Source organism: Gopherus evgoodei, chromosome 1, assembly GCF_007399415.2.
Source record: "Gopherus evgoodei ecotype Sinaloan lineage chromosome 1, rGopEvg1_v1.p, whole genome shotgun sequence".
Taxonomy (NCBI): domain Eukaryota; kingdom Metazoa; phylum Chordata; order Testudines; family Testudinidae; genus Gopherus; species Gopherus evgoodei.
The window spans coordinates 249,048,676-249,064,922 of NC_044322.1; the positions used below are offsets into that span (position 1 = coordinate 249,048,676).

Consider the following 16,247-nt stretch of genomic DNA (forward strand, 5'->3'; position numbering starts at 1 on the left):
ATGCGGAGCCCAGAACTGGACACAATACTCCAGTTGAGGCCTAACCAGCGCAGAGTAAAGCGGAAGAATGACTTCTCGTGTCTTGTTTACAACACACCTGTTAATGCATTCCAGAATCACGTTTGCTTTTTTTGCAACAGTATCACACTGTTAACTCATATTAAGCTTGTGGTCCACTGTGACCCCTAGATCTCTTTCTGCCATACTCCTTCCTAGACAGTCACTTCCCATTCTGTATGTGTGAAACTGATTGTTCCTTCCTAAGTGGAGCACTTCGCATTTATCTTTATTGAACTTCATCCTGTTTACCTCAGACCATTTCTCCAATTTGTTCAGATCATTTTGAATTTTGACCCTGTCCTCCAAAGCAGTTGCAATCCCTCCCAGTTTGGTATCGTCCGCAAGCTTAATAAGCATACTTTCTGTGCCAACATCTAAATCGTTGATGAAGATATTGAACAGAGCCGGTCCCAAAACAGACCCCTGTGGAACCCCACTTGTTATACCTTTCCAGCAGGATTGGGAGCCATTAATAACTACTCTCTGAGTACGGTTATCCAGCCAGCTATGCACCCACCTTATAGTAGCCCCATCTAAATTGTACTTTCCTAGTTTATCTATAAGAATATCATGCGAGACCGTATCAAATGCCTTACTAAAGTCTAGGTATATCACATCCATCGCTTCTCCCTTATCCACAAGGCTCGTTATCCTATCAAAGAATGCTATCAGATTAGTTTGACACGATTTGTTCTTTACAAATCCATGCTGGCTATTCCCTATCACCTTACCACCTTCCAAGTGTTTGCAGATGATTTCTTTAATTACTTGCTCCATTATCTTCCCTGGCACAGAAGTTAAACTAACTGGTCTGTAGTTTCCTGAGTTGTTTTTATTTCCCTTTTTATAGATGGGCACTATATTTGCCCTTTTCCAGTCTTCTGGAATCTCCCCTGTCTCACATGATTTCCCAAAGATAATAGCTAGAGGCTCAGATACCTCCTCTATTAACTCCTTGAGTATTCTAGGATGCATTTCATCAGGCCCTGGTGACTTGCAGGCATCTAACTTTTCTAAGTGATTTTTTTACTTGCTCTTTTTTTATTTTATCTTCTAAACCTACCCTCTTCCCGTAAGCATTCACTATATTGGACATTCCTTCAGACTTCTCAGTGAAGACCGAAACAAAGAATTCATTAAGTATCTCTGCCATTTCCAAGTCTCCAGTTACTGTTTCCCCCTCCTCACTGAGCAGTGGGCCTACCCTGTCCTTGGTCTTCCTCTTGCTTCTAATGTACTGATAAAAAGTCTTCTTGTTTCCCTTTATTCCCATAGCTAGTTTGAGCTCATTTTGTGCCTTTGCCTTTCTAATCTTGCCTCTGCATTCCTGTGTTATTTGCCTATATTCATCCTTTGTAATCTGACCTAGTTTCCATTTTTTATATGACGCCTTTTTATTTTGTAGGTCACGCAAGATCTCGTGGTTAACCCAAGGTGGTCTTTTGCCACATTTTCTATCTTTCCTAACCATCGGAATAGCTTGCTTTTGGGCCCTTAATAGCGTCCCTTTGAAAAACTGCCAACTCTCCTCAGTCGTTTTTCCCCTCAGTCTTGATTCCCATGGGACCTTACCTATCAGCTCTCTGAGCTTACCAAAATCCGCCTTCCTGAAATCCATTGTCTCTATTTTGCCTTACTCCCTTCTACTCTTCCTTAGAATTGCAAACTCTATGATTTCATGGTCACTTTCACCCCAGCTTCCTTCTACTTCCAAATTCTCAACGAGTTCCTCCCTATATTTGTTAAAATCAAGTCTAGAACAGCTTTCCCCCAGTAGCTTTTTCAACTTTCTGAAATAAAAAGTTCTCTGCAATGCAGTCCAGGAACTTATTGGATAGTCTGTGCCCCGCGGTGTTATTTTCCCAACATATATCTGGATAGTTGAAGTCCCCCATCACCACCAAATCTTGGGCTTTGGATGATTTTGTTAGTTGTTTGAAAAAAGCCTCATCCACCTCTTCCACCTGATTAGGTGGCCTGTAGTAGACTCCCAGCACGACATCACCCGTGTTTTTACCCCTTTTAGCCTAACCCAGAGACTCTCAACACTTCCATCTCCTATGTCCATCTCCACCTCAGTCCAAGTGTGTACATTTTTAATATATAAGGCAACACCTCCTCCCTTTTTCCCCTGTCTATCCTTCCTGAGCAAACTATACCCATCCACACCGACATTCCAGTCGTGTGTATTATCCCACCAAGTTTCAGTAATGCCAACAATGTCATAGTTGTATTTATTTATTAGCTCTTCTAGTTCTTCTTGCTTATTACCCATACTTCTTGCATTTGTATATAGGCATCTAAGACACTGGTTTGATCTTGCCTCCCAGCTTTGCCCTGCCCCTCCTTTCTCTCTGCCATTATAGCCCATGCTCCCTCCTGTTTCCGACCCATCTCCCAGGTCTTGTTCCCCACTTGCCTGTGGGGTTTGCTCACCTGTCCCAGTCGAACCTAGTTTAAAGCCCTCCTTACTAGGTTAGCCAGTCTGTGCGCAAATAAGGCCTTTCCCCTCCTCGAAAGGTGAAGTCCATCTCTGCCTAGCAGTCCTTCCTCGAATAGCATCCCGTGGTCGAGGAAGCCAAAGCCCTCCTGGCGACACCATCTTCGCAGCCAGGCATTCACCTCCACGATGCATCTGTCTCTGCCCGGGCCCCTACCTTCAACAGGAAGAATCGACGAGAATATCACCTGCGCTCCAAACTCCTTAACCCGTACTCCCAGAGCCCTGTAGTCACTCTTGATCTGCTCAGTGTCACACCTCACAGTATCATTTGTGCCCACATGGATGAGTAGCAAGGGATAGTAGTCAGAAGACTGGATAATCCTTGACAATGCCTCTGTAACATCTCGGATATGAGCCCCTGGCAGGCAGCATACCTCCCGGGATGAACGGTCAGGGCGACAAATGGGTGTCTCCGTCCCCCTCAGCAGAGAGTCTCCAACCACCACTACCCTACGTTTCTTATTATCAGTGGTGGCAGCAGACCTCCCAGCCTTAGGGGCACGAGGCTTCCCCTCCTTAACTGTTGGCGGTGATTCCTTCTCTCCTGTATGAAGAAGAGCATAATGGTTATCTATTACCACAGCAGGAGGGTTCGCAGCAGGGGTGGAGCACTGCCTGCTACCAGAAGTAACCAGCTGCCAGTGTCCACCCTGAGCCATCTCCTCCTCCACTGGTGTGTCAGTAGTCCTGTGAACTGGGACAGCTACGTCAGCTGTCTCCACATAGATACTGTCCAGGAATTGCTCATGGATACGGATGTTCCTCAGCCTAGCCACCTCCTCCTGTAGCTCTCCCACCTGCTGCCTGAGAGATTCCACCAGTAGGCACCTTTCATATTGGATGCCACCCCCAGCCTGGATATCAGTAAGTGGAAATTGCAAGTTACAGTCTTTGCAAACCCACACCAGAATCTGGGTAAAAGCATCCATGCTTTGGTGCTCTGTCTGGCTACAGGCGCAGGTGGAGGAGACAGAAGCAGTGTTGCCACAGGTGTTGTGGGTCCTCCTAACCATCGTAAGTCTCCCTCTGTCAAACTCTCTCAAATTCTCGTCTGCAGTTACCTGTCCGCTCTGCTCTGCTTTAAACAGAAAGGTTCTGGATGCGGCTTGGTTTATAGGTTCAGGGGACCAATGGTTCACAGATGAGACCGACATGTTGTTTCCATGTATTATAAAGCAGAAAATAAGAGAAGAGCATAAGATCATTCCCTCTCCCCAGTTCTCTTTCCAGGTTCCCTTAATATTTAGGGTCTTCCACTTTGAAAGCTAGAGGGTTATTCAGCTCAGATTGGATACATAGCTCTTCCAGGAACTGCCCCTCATCAAAAATGGCTATTATCATTAATAAAATGTGATTGATGTCATAATAATCTGGGAGTAGCACTGTGCTTCAACATCATCTACAATTATCAGCTGTGACAAAGTTCCTCCTCTGCCTTGGTGGGTCCTGCACTTATTGGCAGATTTGCTCACCTCAGTGATCTTCCCCACAGTCTGGGTCAACTTCTCCTGTGTCTGATCAAGAGTTGGGAGGTTTGGTGGGAACCCAGGCCCGCCCTCTACTCTGGGTTCCAGCCCAGGGCCTTGTGGATTGCAGCTGTCTATAGTGCCTCCTGTAACAGCTGCATGACAGCTACATCTTCCTGGGCTACTTCCCCATGACCTTTTCCAAACACCTTCTTTATCCTCACCACAGGACCTTCCTCCTGGTGTCTGATAATGCTTGTACTCCTTAGTCCTCCAGCAGCACACCCTCTCACTTTCAGCTCCTCACATGCACTTCCCCTCCTCTCCTCTGGCTCCCCTCTCCTGACTGGAGTGAGCTCCTTTTTTAAACCCAGGTGCCCTGGTTAGCCTGCCTTGATTGGCTGCAGGTGTTCTAATCAGCCTGTCTGCCTTAATTGGTCCTAGCAGGTTCCTGCTCTGGTCTCTCAGGGAGCAGAAGCCTGCTTCTCCTGGGGCCAGTAGGGGCTCTCCATTCGACTGCTCTCCTGTAGAGGAAGAAGGGAGAGGGCTGCTGCTGCTGTTCCCACTGGGCACTGGGCCCTCGCTGCTGCTGCTGCTGTTTCTGCTGCTGTTCTTGCTCCTGCAGCTCCCTTGGCTGGGCTAGACACCACCTCCCACCCCTTTCGCTGCTGTCTGTTTGCTGGCTGGCTGGTGGTTCCCCCTCACCTCAGTTACTGCTGTTACTCCACCTACAGCCCGGGGGGGGGGGCTGCTGGCCTACTTCCCAGAGAGGAGGGGAGTGAGGGACCCCGGCTCTTGTTGCTGAGGACATCGTCTGAGCGGGGTCCCTCCTGCCTGGCCACCTGACCACCACCACCTGGAGCTGCTGGGGCTACTATGGCTGCTGCTGGGGAGCTCTTGGTGCCCCGAGGTGAAGGAGGAGAAGAAGAGGACCACCTGCTGCTGGGACACCACGTGAAGACCACTGTGGAGGGGGCTTTTCTGGACTGAGTCTGATTCGAACTGTGCTCTTGTGGTGGGGGTTTGGACTGTGTCTGCTGGGGCACCGGGGGTGTGGCGTGGAGCCTACCCCCGGTCCATCCGTGTCCCCCTTCACCCCCACCACCATCGTTTCCCCCTCCACCACCTCTGCTGGCTATTTTCCTTCTGCTGTGGACTCCTGCCTCTGGGACTGAGCTGCTCGCCTGGCTCACCACGCCCACATCCATCATTTGGGCCTGCAGCAGCAGCAGGATAGCATTGACTTTTTGGCACAAGTGCCTGTGAGCGCACCTCCCCCGCCCCCTGGGCTGACTCCCTCCCCTTTGCCACATTTGTCTGCCCCACCCATTTCACTCTGCTGCCCTGATAGTCCTGCACTAGCCCTGCAGCTGTCCCCGTGGTCCCTCTACCGGATTCCTGGCTCGCCCTTTCCCCCCCAACCCTGTGCTCCCCCAGCCCTGATCGGTCCCTCCCCTTGTGCGCCCATGCCCCCTCCCATGCGCTTGTGCCCTTCCCCAATTGGTTTCCCCTTGTTCACTGCAACCCCCCCTGCCATTGTCACCCCGATCCCTTAGTGCAACTAGAGGAGCCGGAACTCCCCTCTGCATTGGTGCCCTGAAACTCTCTTGCCCCTGGGTTCTTGGTTGCTCCTCATGCCCTTTTAGCCTTCCCTTTCTGGCGCCTCCTCCCCTGCCTGCAGCCTAGCGGGGAGGGGCGGTTGCCTCCTTTCCTGCCCCTCCCCTCACTGTTTGTCCCCCTTCCCACTCTCGTTATGGCAGGGGATGCGGCGGGGGAGACCCCTCGCGATGCTCCCACTGCCCCTCCTCCACCTGCCCCCGTGTCCACTGCCCAAGCCTTTACCTCGACCACCGCTGCCGATCCACCTACCACTGCCCCTGCTGGGGCACTGGCGGCGGCAAGTACTGGGGAGACCTCCGCTGCTGCCTCGTTCCTCGCCCCTTCTGATTCGGGGGGAGCCACCCACAGATGGTGGGAAGGGTCGGGGTGGGAAGAAGGGTAAGGGCCCTGCTAAAAAGGCCAGGCCCTCCATGGCGGAGACTGCCCCTGCTGCTACGGCCCCGCTATCGGCCGTGGCATCCCTCCCTGCTGTTCCTTCCACCAGCTCTGCAGGTGTCCCTCCCCCGGCCCCCAGGGTGTACGCCCAGGTGACGGCAGCCCCCCCGCCTGCCGCTGCTCCTCCGACCGCCGCTTCTGCCAACATCTACAGTGGCTGGGGCCCCTTTCCCACTTTGACTAAGAAGCACAGCATCCATTGCCTCCTGGTGCCCGCCTCGCCCCACGTGGAGACCTACGTGCGGGCATTGGCGAGGGTGGTGAGGCCCACGGCCATCGTGGCGGCCTCCAAAATGTATGGGAAGGTGGTCTTCTTCCTGCCATCGGAGGCCGCCGCCCAGGAGGCGGTAGAGACAGGCCTGGCAGTGGGGGGTGTGTTCATCCCCCTGGAGCCATTGGAAGACCTGGGGGTCCGCTTAATCTTGACCTCTGTCCCTCCCTTCCTGCCCAATGCTGCCCTGCTGCCCTCCCTTTCTCCCTGGGACGCCCCATATCCGTCATCAGCCCTCTCCCCTTGGGCTGCAAGGACCCCGCCCTCCGTCATGTTCTCTCGTTCTGCCGGCAAGTGCAGCTTCAACTGCTGCCAGTGGCGCGTGGTGGAGAGGCGCTTGAGGGGTCCTTTCTGGTCCCCTACCAGGGAGCCCACTACCGGGTGCATTACTCAACGGGGGAGGCCCGGTGCTACCTCTGCCAGGCGATGGAGCACATCTGGAGGGACTGCCCCTAGGCTCAGCACGGAGGAGCGTCTGGGACCCCCCGAGCCCCAGCAAGGCACCAGCTCTGTCATCGCCGGTACCCCTGGCTGCCCGGTGCCTGAAGATGCCCCTCCTCCTCCTTCTCGGTCCACCTCTGTGGAGGAGGGTGTGGCGGAGATACCGCCGGCCGTGGGAGAGGGCTCATCCCACGGGGAATCCTCCCTCGTTTCTGCTGTCCCACCACTGCCTCCCCGAGTCCCTGAGCCATTGCCCTTGCCCCCCGAGCCGACCCCTGTTAGCCAGCCCCCGGATGATGCCATGGAGGGCTGGTCCTTAGTGCAGGGGAAGCGGGGCAAGCGGAAGGCTCGAGTTTCCTTACTTCCTTCGGATTCGGAGGCCCCCCGGAAGAGCAGGAAGGGGGGCACCGATGACGAGTCTTCCGCCTTGCCCCCTGATGACTCCCGTTTTGTGGTGCAGGCTGGGGACACTGTGGCAGCACCGGAGGGTGACACTGCCCCTCCTCCGGGGTCCCTTCCCGTGGAAGCCCCCGAGGGAGCCTCTCTCGCCTCCTTCCCACTCGATGCCTCTGCGAGCACCATGGTGGGTATCGCCTCGGGTGCTGGCGAGGAGGGCCCTGGGGTGGTGGACGGTGATCTCCCTCCCATCTACGAGGAGATCGAGGCCCTGGGTTTGACCCCGGTCACACAGGGGGAGGACAACCCTCTGCCGGCGGGCCTCGATCTAGGCGACATCACCACGGCCCCCCTGTCCCTGAGTTCCCTTCCCCTAACCACTGCTTCTGCTCCCACCTCTGAGGGTCCCTTGGCATCTTCCATCGACCTGGCTGCGGGTGGCACTCTGTTGACGGCCACCGAGCCCCTTGGGGTGACGGCCAATGCCCCACTGCCAAGACCCACTTCCCAGTGTGTGTCCCTCTTGGGTATGGAGGACCCACCCTCCTTCCTCAGCAGGGACTCCATTGACCAACATCTATCTGTGGATGCCAAGGCTGCTGCACGTGCCACAGTGGCTGAGCCTGGCATCGTTAGGGGTCCCCTTCCCACTTTCCAGATCCCTGAGCCTGGCCAGGAGGAGCCACCGTCCGGCGGCTCAAATATGGAGGCTCCAGATCGTGCCTCTACCTCCTTCCCGACTTCTCTCCCCGACCTCGCCCTACTCCCGTTAGCCCTGTCCTTGTCCTCCCACCTTCTGTGATGCCAGTGCCGTCCCTGAGACTACCCCCCAGGGAGTGGCTTCACTAGTTTTATCCTGTCCTGACCCCTCAGGGGCTGCTGTTCTCCTTCTGCCACCCCTCCTTGAATCTGGTAGTGGGGTGGGTCACGTGGCGTCAGCCCATCTGCTGCCACGTTGGGGATCTGCCCCCTGCCTACCCGCCTCGGTGGGCCACAGGGCTGTGACGAGGGCCCCACTGGGGGACAGTCATCGATCAGTGACCCCGCCCCCCATGCGCTGAGGGAGGAGCTACGGGAGTTCCTTGAGGAAGTCCGTGGTTCCCGGAACAAAGTCCATCTTGCGCTCCAGCGGTGGGGGGATTTCCATCAGGTCCTCAGGCCGCGAGGGCCCTCATGGGGGAGGGTAAGAGGACCGGGAGGCAGGCTGTCGCAGCCTACCGGCAGGTCCGTGTCTTCCGTGACTCTTTACTCACCTTCGGGGTAGGTCACGGATTGCTGCGTGGCCTGCCGGAGGCCGTGGGCGTGTCTGCTGGCGAGGATCCCCCCCAGCCTTCCTCATGGCGCCGATCGTCCTTGCCACCTTAAACTCCCGAGGCTGTAGGATGGATCTCCGCAGGAGCCAGGTGCTCTCCTTCCTCCAGGAGTGGGGGTACTCTGTGGTTTTCCTGCAGGAGACCCATAAAGATCCGGCCGCTGAAGCTAGCTGGCTGCTGGAGTGGGGGGACGGGGCCTACTTTAGCCACTTCTCGGTCTGCACTGCTGGAGTGGTGACCCTGTTCTCCCCCGACCTATGGCCCGAGGTGCTGGGGGTCGCCGAGGCTGTGCTGGGTCACCTGCTGCACCTCCGGGTTTGCATGGAGGGGCTTGTGGCTAATCTCGTCAATGTTTACGCCCCGACGTCGGGCACGGAGAGGCTGCATTTTTATCAGCAGGTGTCCGCCTTCCTCGGCTCCCTGGATCCTCGTGAGTGCCTGGTCCTGGGAGGGGACTTTAACACCACCCTCGAGGAACGGGACCGTTCGGGGACCGAGCAGTGCCTGGCCGCCGTGGACGTCCTTCGAGAGATCGTCGAACGCCATTCAATGGTGGATGTCTGGTGCGACCACCACCCGGACGACATCTCAAAGTTCACCTTCGTCCTGGTGGAGGCCCAGCGGTCGTGCCACTCCCGGCTGGACCGTATTTACCTGTCACATTTCCACCTTTCACGGGCCCACTCCTCCAGCGTTCGGCCGGCCCCCTTTTCGGATAACCACCTTGCCACCGTGACAGCCTCTCTCTGCGTGGAGAGGCTGGGGCCGGCCTATTGGCACTTTAATAATAGTTTGCTGGAGGATGCGGGCTTCGTGGTGTCCTTCTGGGAGTTCTGGCTGGCCTGGAGAGGGCAGAGGGGTGCCTTTTCCTCGGCGTGGCGGTGGTGGGATCTGGTGAAGGTGCGTGCCCGGCTCTTCTGCCGTGACTACACTCGGGGTGCCAGCCGACGGAGGGATGCGGCGATAGGGCAGTTGGAGCGGGAGGTCTTGGAGCTGGAGAGGCATCTGGCTGCCAACCCCAAGGATCCATCCCTCTGCGGAGCGTGCCGGGAGAAGCGGGAGGAGCTCCGGGCCCTCGAAGACCATCGGGCCCGGGGTGCTTTTGTTCAATCCCGCATCCAGCTCCTTCGGGAGATGGATCGCGGCTCCCGCTTCTTCTACACCCTGGAGAAAAGGAGGGGGGCCAAGAAGCACGTCAGCTGCCTCCTGGCGGAGGACGGCACCCCCCTCACGGTGTAGGGATGGTCTGTCGTTCGCCCTCTTGTCCCTGGATCAGGAGAAGGCGTTTGACAGGATGGATCACGGGTATCTCCTGGGCACTCTGCGAGCGTTCGGCTTCGGACCCCTGTTTGTGGGTTTTCTCCAGGTGCTGAACACTTCTGCGGAGTGTCTGGTCAGGCTCAACTGGACCCTGACTGAGCTGGTCAGCTTCGGGCGGGGAGTGCGGCAGGGGTGCCCCCTCTCGGGCCAGCTGTACGATCTGGTGATCGAGCCCTTCCTCTGTCTCCTCCACAAGAGGTTGCCAGGGTTGGTGCTTTGGGAGCTGGAGCTGCGGCTGGTCCTGTCATCGTACGCTGACGATGTGCTCCTCGTGGTCCAGGACCCGGGTGACTTGGCGCTGGTGGAGGCTTGCCAGGCTGTGTACTCGGCGGCCTCCTCCGCCCGGGTCAACTGAGTCAAGAGCTCTTGCCTGGTGGTTGGGGACGGGTGGCAGGTGAGCTCCCTCCCACCCACGCTTCAGGCCATCCGGTGGAGCGCGGGTCCGCTGCTCTATCTCAGCGTATACCTTTCTGCCACACATCCGTCTCCGCCGGAGAACTGGCAAGATTTGCAGGGCAGGGTGACGGAGCGGCTCCGGAAATGGACAGGACTACTCCGGAGCCTCTCCCTTCGGGGGAGGGCACTGGTGCTTAATCAACTGGTCCATGTCTTCTGCCTCCAGGCCCTGCAGAGGCTTCTGTTTGGTGCGGGTAGTCCGGTGTGGAGCATATTGGCACACGCCTTCACCACTTCCGAGGGCTCCGATACGACCGGCAGCTCTTTTACCTCCATCCGAGAGGTCTTCCGCGAGACCTCTCCGGACTGCCGGTCTTCTACCAAGACCTCCTCCGGACCTGGAAGCTCTTTTCAACAACCAGGTCCGTGGCGGCCACCATGGGGGCTGACCTCCTCGCGGAGCCCCTGCTACACAATCCCCAGCTTCGTGTGCAGGTGGCAGAGTCCCCCACGGTGCTCCAAAGGCTGCTCTTGGCGGGAGTCACCAGGGTTGGAGACCTCCTGGACTACGACTGGGGAGACTGGCTGGATCCCCTGACGCTCGCTCAGCGCATGAGGCTCTCCAGACCTCGTACTCCCCGGCACGTACTTCAGGAGGTGAAGGCCGTTTTACTGCCTGCTGCTCGGGCTTACCTCGACCTGGTCCTGTGAGAGGGCACGCCCCGCCCATCCTCCACCCTGAGCCCCGTGGAGATTTTTATAGGACCCCTGTCCCATGGACCCAATCGGCCCCCTCACCTTTCACTGCCAGCCGGCTGCATGATCTGCAGCCGGTTCTGTTCCAGACCGCACCACGGAAACATCTGTACACGCTCGTGCTCCACACCCTTCACTTCCTCACCCTCACGTCCCACCCCGATACCAAATGGCGGGACCTCCTGCCACCTCTCAAGGGCAAGAAGCCCCGGTGGGCCAGCTTGTACTCTGCCCTGGTCCTGAGGCCCGCCAGGGATATCGGTTGGCGGCTTCTTCACGGGGCCGTGAGCATGGGCGTGTACTTGGCGCGGTTCACCCCTGTCCCTAGCACCTGCGCTTTCTGTGGTGAGAAGGAGATCTTGGCGCACATTTATTTGGAGTGCGCCAGGTTGCAGCCCCTGTTCCGGCTCCTCTTGAGTATTTTCTTGCGTTTTTGGTTGCACTTTTCCCCTCACCTTTTTATCTACACGGTCCCCATCTGTGGCCCCACAAAGTCGCGGGATCTCCTTCTCAACCTCCTCTTGGCCCTGGCCAAACTGGCCATCTACAACACCAGGCAGAGGAGGTCGGCCGACGGGATTTCCTGTGACTGTAGGGCCTATTTCCGTTCTTCCGTCTGTTCATGCATCCGGGCAGAGATCCTCTGGGCGGCGTCCACTGGCTCCCTTGACGCCTTCGAGGAGCAGTGGGCGTTGTCTGGGGTTCTCTGCTCGGTGTCCTCATCAGGTTCCCATCGTTTAGCCCTATGACCTCACTCCCGATCGTGTTTTTTCATTAGTTGTTCCCCGTAATTACTTGGAGTCCCAGACCTGTGGGTCCTCCCCTTAGGCTGGGGGGAGGTCCTTTAGAAGTGGGCGGGCTTTGCCCGCCCACATCCGCTGGATGCCAATAGGACCAGACTCCTGTACCCCACTGGCCTGGGTCTGTCACACAGCCTTTCATGTTTTTTCTAGAGCTGATGGGAACATTTTCAACTAAATGTAATTTCACCTCAATATGCTATTTAGTCAAAGCCAGAACATTCCACAGAAACTTAGCGGTTTCAACAAAGTTTCTGAGGGGAAGACCTCATATCCAGGGCTCCCTGGTCACTTCTGACCAGAGAGAGAGAGAGAGAGAGAGAGAAAAAAACTGAGCTTTCTGATTGTAAGACACATTTTTAACACAAGTCTATTTTGCAAATGCATTCCAAAGTTGTGTTTTCATTCTAATGTAAGACAAAAACAAATACTGAAACCTCAAAAGTTTTCGTGAGACTGAACTGTCATTCTCTGACCTGCTCTAGATTTTTCTCAAGCCACTACAGCAATAACAAGGACTGTATAATGTGACTGGTTTCTAGAGAGTAATGATACTGAGTAGAACAGTCAACGGGTGGCTAACACCCAAGAGTTAAGATCAGTAATTTACTTGCAGAAGCCTAAATTTCTACTGAAGGCACCTACCTCCTTTGATTTCTTATTTGGCTTTTGAAGATGTGTTCTAGTCAGATGAAACTGAAAAGCAAGAAAAATTATTGTAGGTCCAAATGGCAGAGTAAACAGTAACTCAACACCATACAAACAAAAACACTGCACCACAAGAACATTACAAACTTTTTGTCACACCATTTCATAGAAGTCCCAATTGTACCCTTCTTACCAGAAGCTACTACAACTAGGATCTAAAGCAGACAAAAGAATAAAAAGGGGAGATGCATCATATCCAATTGTGTTTTTTAAATACACAAGAAACAACAACAACCAGCTGTTAAAGGTTGTGAGGCAGGCTTGACAGAGTCCAGGATTGGGATTAGTGGACAGACGGACAAACCAATAAAATCCACCTTCATTTCAACTCCCTCTTCAAGACACAGAGTTAAGCGTCACGGCCAGGCAATCCAAATACAATTACAGTAGACATAAAAATAGCAAAGCAACACATGGCAATAACCATTTTTCTCCTGTATGTTTTGATATTAGCAACTTTCATTCAACTAAACTCTTCTAGGATGCCACACCCTGATTAGCAACTATTGCTAATTAGGAGAAGCTATTTTTTCCTTGCTAACACAGACTAGACACTAAAGGAGGAGTGGTGTGTGGTTTCCCAGCTGATTGCTATGGATCATTTAAAGTCTCTCACAAGTTTTAGAATACTATATTGTAATTATACTAATTATTTGTAGTAGAGTGTTAATGCAGTTTAATAGCTAGAAATGCTGGCCTTCCATAATCAGCCTGTTTTGCACCTTTTTGCCTTATACCCATGTCCTGCAAATATTTGTTCTCTGTTGCACAAAGTCTTAACCCTAAATTTACCAGAAATAAAGCAAGCTTTATGACATTTTTCTTCTGCCAGGGCTGAATTTGTCTCAAAAGTTTGAGGCAAACTGGAGATGGTATTTGGGAGCTCTGCATATAACAAGAGATGGTTTCACTTCTTGAAAATTTACCTTGTTGATTTGGTTTATCATAATTCCCAAATGTCTTGGCTGAATCTGTGAAACACTCTGTAGGGTTTGCCTTAACTAGGGAAAGTTTTGAATTTACTTCAGACTTAACTACACCATGGTAGCTAAAGCCAACCTTTTTTTCTTAATATAGATACAGGAGCCTAGGTTAGAAATTGACCAGCTAATATGTTAAAGATGTTGTCCCGGGTCTGCATTAGGAAAATAGCTGAGTTTAGATCACTTAACTAATATGCATTAGGTTACATGGGCCCAACCTAAACTCAGACTTTTTCTAGTTTTTTTTTTCTCCTTTCTTCTCCCACAGAAGATTGGGGGAAGAACTGGGTAACTTTTCAGGAAAGAGAGAGGTAGGTATCTTGGGATAATAGTTAAGGAGTTAAAGGTCATTTATGCATACATAAGGAATTCTGCAAGGTTAATAAATATCTTGTCTAGTCTGCCTTTTGCTGGCATAACTGTCAATTAGGAATGCTATGCCCTCAAAAGAACCCTGTATAGATGCAGGTATACTGGGGAGGAAAACTCTTTGCAAAGATAGCTTATTTCTAGCGCTGTCAAGCGATTAAAAAAATGAATCACGATTAATCGTGTGATTAAAAAAATGTATTGCAATTGTGTTAAACAATAATGGAATACAATTTATTTAAATATTTTTGTGTTTTCTATATTTTCAAATATATTGATTTCAATTACAACAGAGAATACAAAGTGTATAGTACTCACTATAGTTTTATTACAAATATTTGCACTGTAAAGAACAAAAACAGTATTTTTCAATTCACCTCATACAAGTACTGTAGTGCAATCTCTTTATCATGACAGTTGAATTTACAAATGTAGAATTATGTACAAAAAATAACCGCACTGAAAATAAAACAATGTAAAACTTTGTCCTACAAGTCCGCTCAGTCCTACTGCAGGCAATCGCTCAGACAAAATAGACTTGGATACAATTTGTGGGAGATAATGCTGGCTGCTTCTTGTTTGTCACCTAATAGTGAGAGTGGGCATTTGCATAGCACTATTGTAGCTAACATTGCAAGCTATTTATGTCCCAGATGCACTAAAAATTCATATGTCCCTTCATCTTCTATAGGACATGCATCCATGCTGATGACGGGTTCTGCTCAATAACTATCCAAAGCAGAGTGGACGGATGCATGTTCATTTTCATCATCCTAATCAGATGCCACGAGCAAAAGGTTGATTTTCCTTTTTGGTGGTTTAAGTTCTGTAGTTTCCACATCTGAGTGTTGCTCTTTTAAGATTTCTGAAAGCATGCACCCCACCTCATCCCTCTCAGATTTTGAAAGGCATTTCTGATTCTTAAACCTTGGGTTAAGTGCTGTGGCTATTTTTAGAAATCTCACATTGGTACCCTCTTTGCATTTTGTCAAAACTGCAGTGAAAGTGTTCTTAAAACAAATGTGCTGGGTCATCATCTAAGACTACTAACATCATGAAATATATGGCAGAATGTGGATAAAACGGAGCTGAAGATATACAGTCCTTCCCCCAAGGAGTTCAGTCACAAATTTAACTGATGCATTATTTTTTACCACCACCATCAGCATGAAAGCATATCCTGTGGAATGGTGGCCGAAGCATGAAGGGACATATGAATGTTTAGTATATCTGGAACATAAATACCTTGCAACACCAGCTACAAAAGTGCCATGTGAACACTCATTCTCACTTTCAGGTGACATTGTAAATAAGCAGCAGGCAGCAGCATCTCCGATAAATGTAAACAAATGTGTCTGCCTTACCAACTGGCAGAATAAGAAGTTGGACTGAGTGGACATGTAGGCTCTAAAGTTTAGATTCTGTTTTTGAAAACAGTTATGTAACGCGCCCCCCCCAAAAGTCTACATTTGTACATTGCACGTTCCTGATGAGATTGTAGTACAGTACTTGTAGGTGAATTGAAAATTTTTTTTTTACAGTCCAAATTTATAAAAAAATATAAAGTGAGCCCTGTACAGATTGTATTGTGTTTAATAGAAATCAATATATTTGAAAATGTAGGACATCCAAAAATATTTAATTGGTATTTTATTGTTTAGAAAGAATTGTGCTTAATTGCACTGTTAATCATGATTTAGTTGAGTTAATTATGTGAGTTAACTGCAATTGCTTGCCCTACTTATTTCATTTGCTGAAGTCATAATGATACTGGCAACAAACTTTTGCTGGAATAAGCCGCATCTTCCTTTTAGGGTAGGCAAGGCATTCACAGTGGCTTTTATTGAATGTACTTATTCCAGAACCACTAGATCAATTTTCCCCTCTGTAGGAAGAGTGGCTTAGAAAAATGCATCTGGAACAGCTTCTCTCCCATTGACTTTAAGTACAACTACATTGAGCAAACTTCAGCTCTTGGGCACATTAGTAAATTCACAGCTGTAATAGTTGCAGTTGAGGCTTGTGTATGCTACCCTGCTGCAGCTGGAGCCCCTTGTGCTAGTTGCAGTATACTGAAATCTACTACTATTCAGTATGATTACAGAAAGGTAAAATGGGGATAACAAAGTGGTACCATGTGGCCTTTTAGAGAGGAACAAAGCATAGAAATGTCTCAAGGGAGTAGCAGGGCTGGGAAGAGCCTAAGACCTAGGTGGTAACCAAGCTATCATAGCACCCTCAAGTTTGGCCTGGGTTTTAGGTTAAAGCACTTTCAAAATAAAAGTGGGCTGCTCTGATCTATAGAGGTTTTAGAACACTGCTCTGCAAGACCCCTGTGACAGCACTGTCAGTCTCATTTTCAAAGAGTGATAAGCACTAAGTGGTGAAGTCATTTGTAAGTGAAAGTTGT

At 51.6% G+C, this 16,247-nt stretch overlaps 1 protein-coding gene across 4 annotated transcripts in view; it reads right to left on the reverse strand.

The window, feature by feature from the left end:
* LOC115639502 (perilipin-3-like) overlaps positions 1-16,247 on the reverse strand; it is a 122,893-nt gene that overhangs the window by 31,141 nt on the left and 75,505 nt on the right. The window lies entirely within an intron of this gene.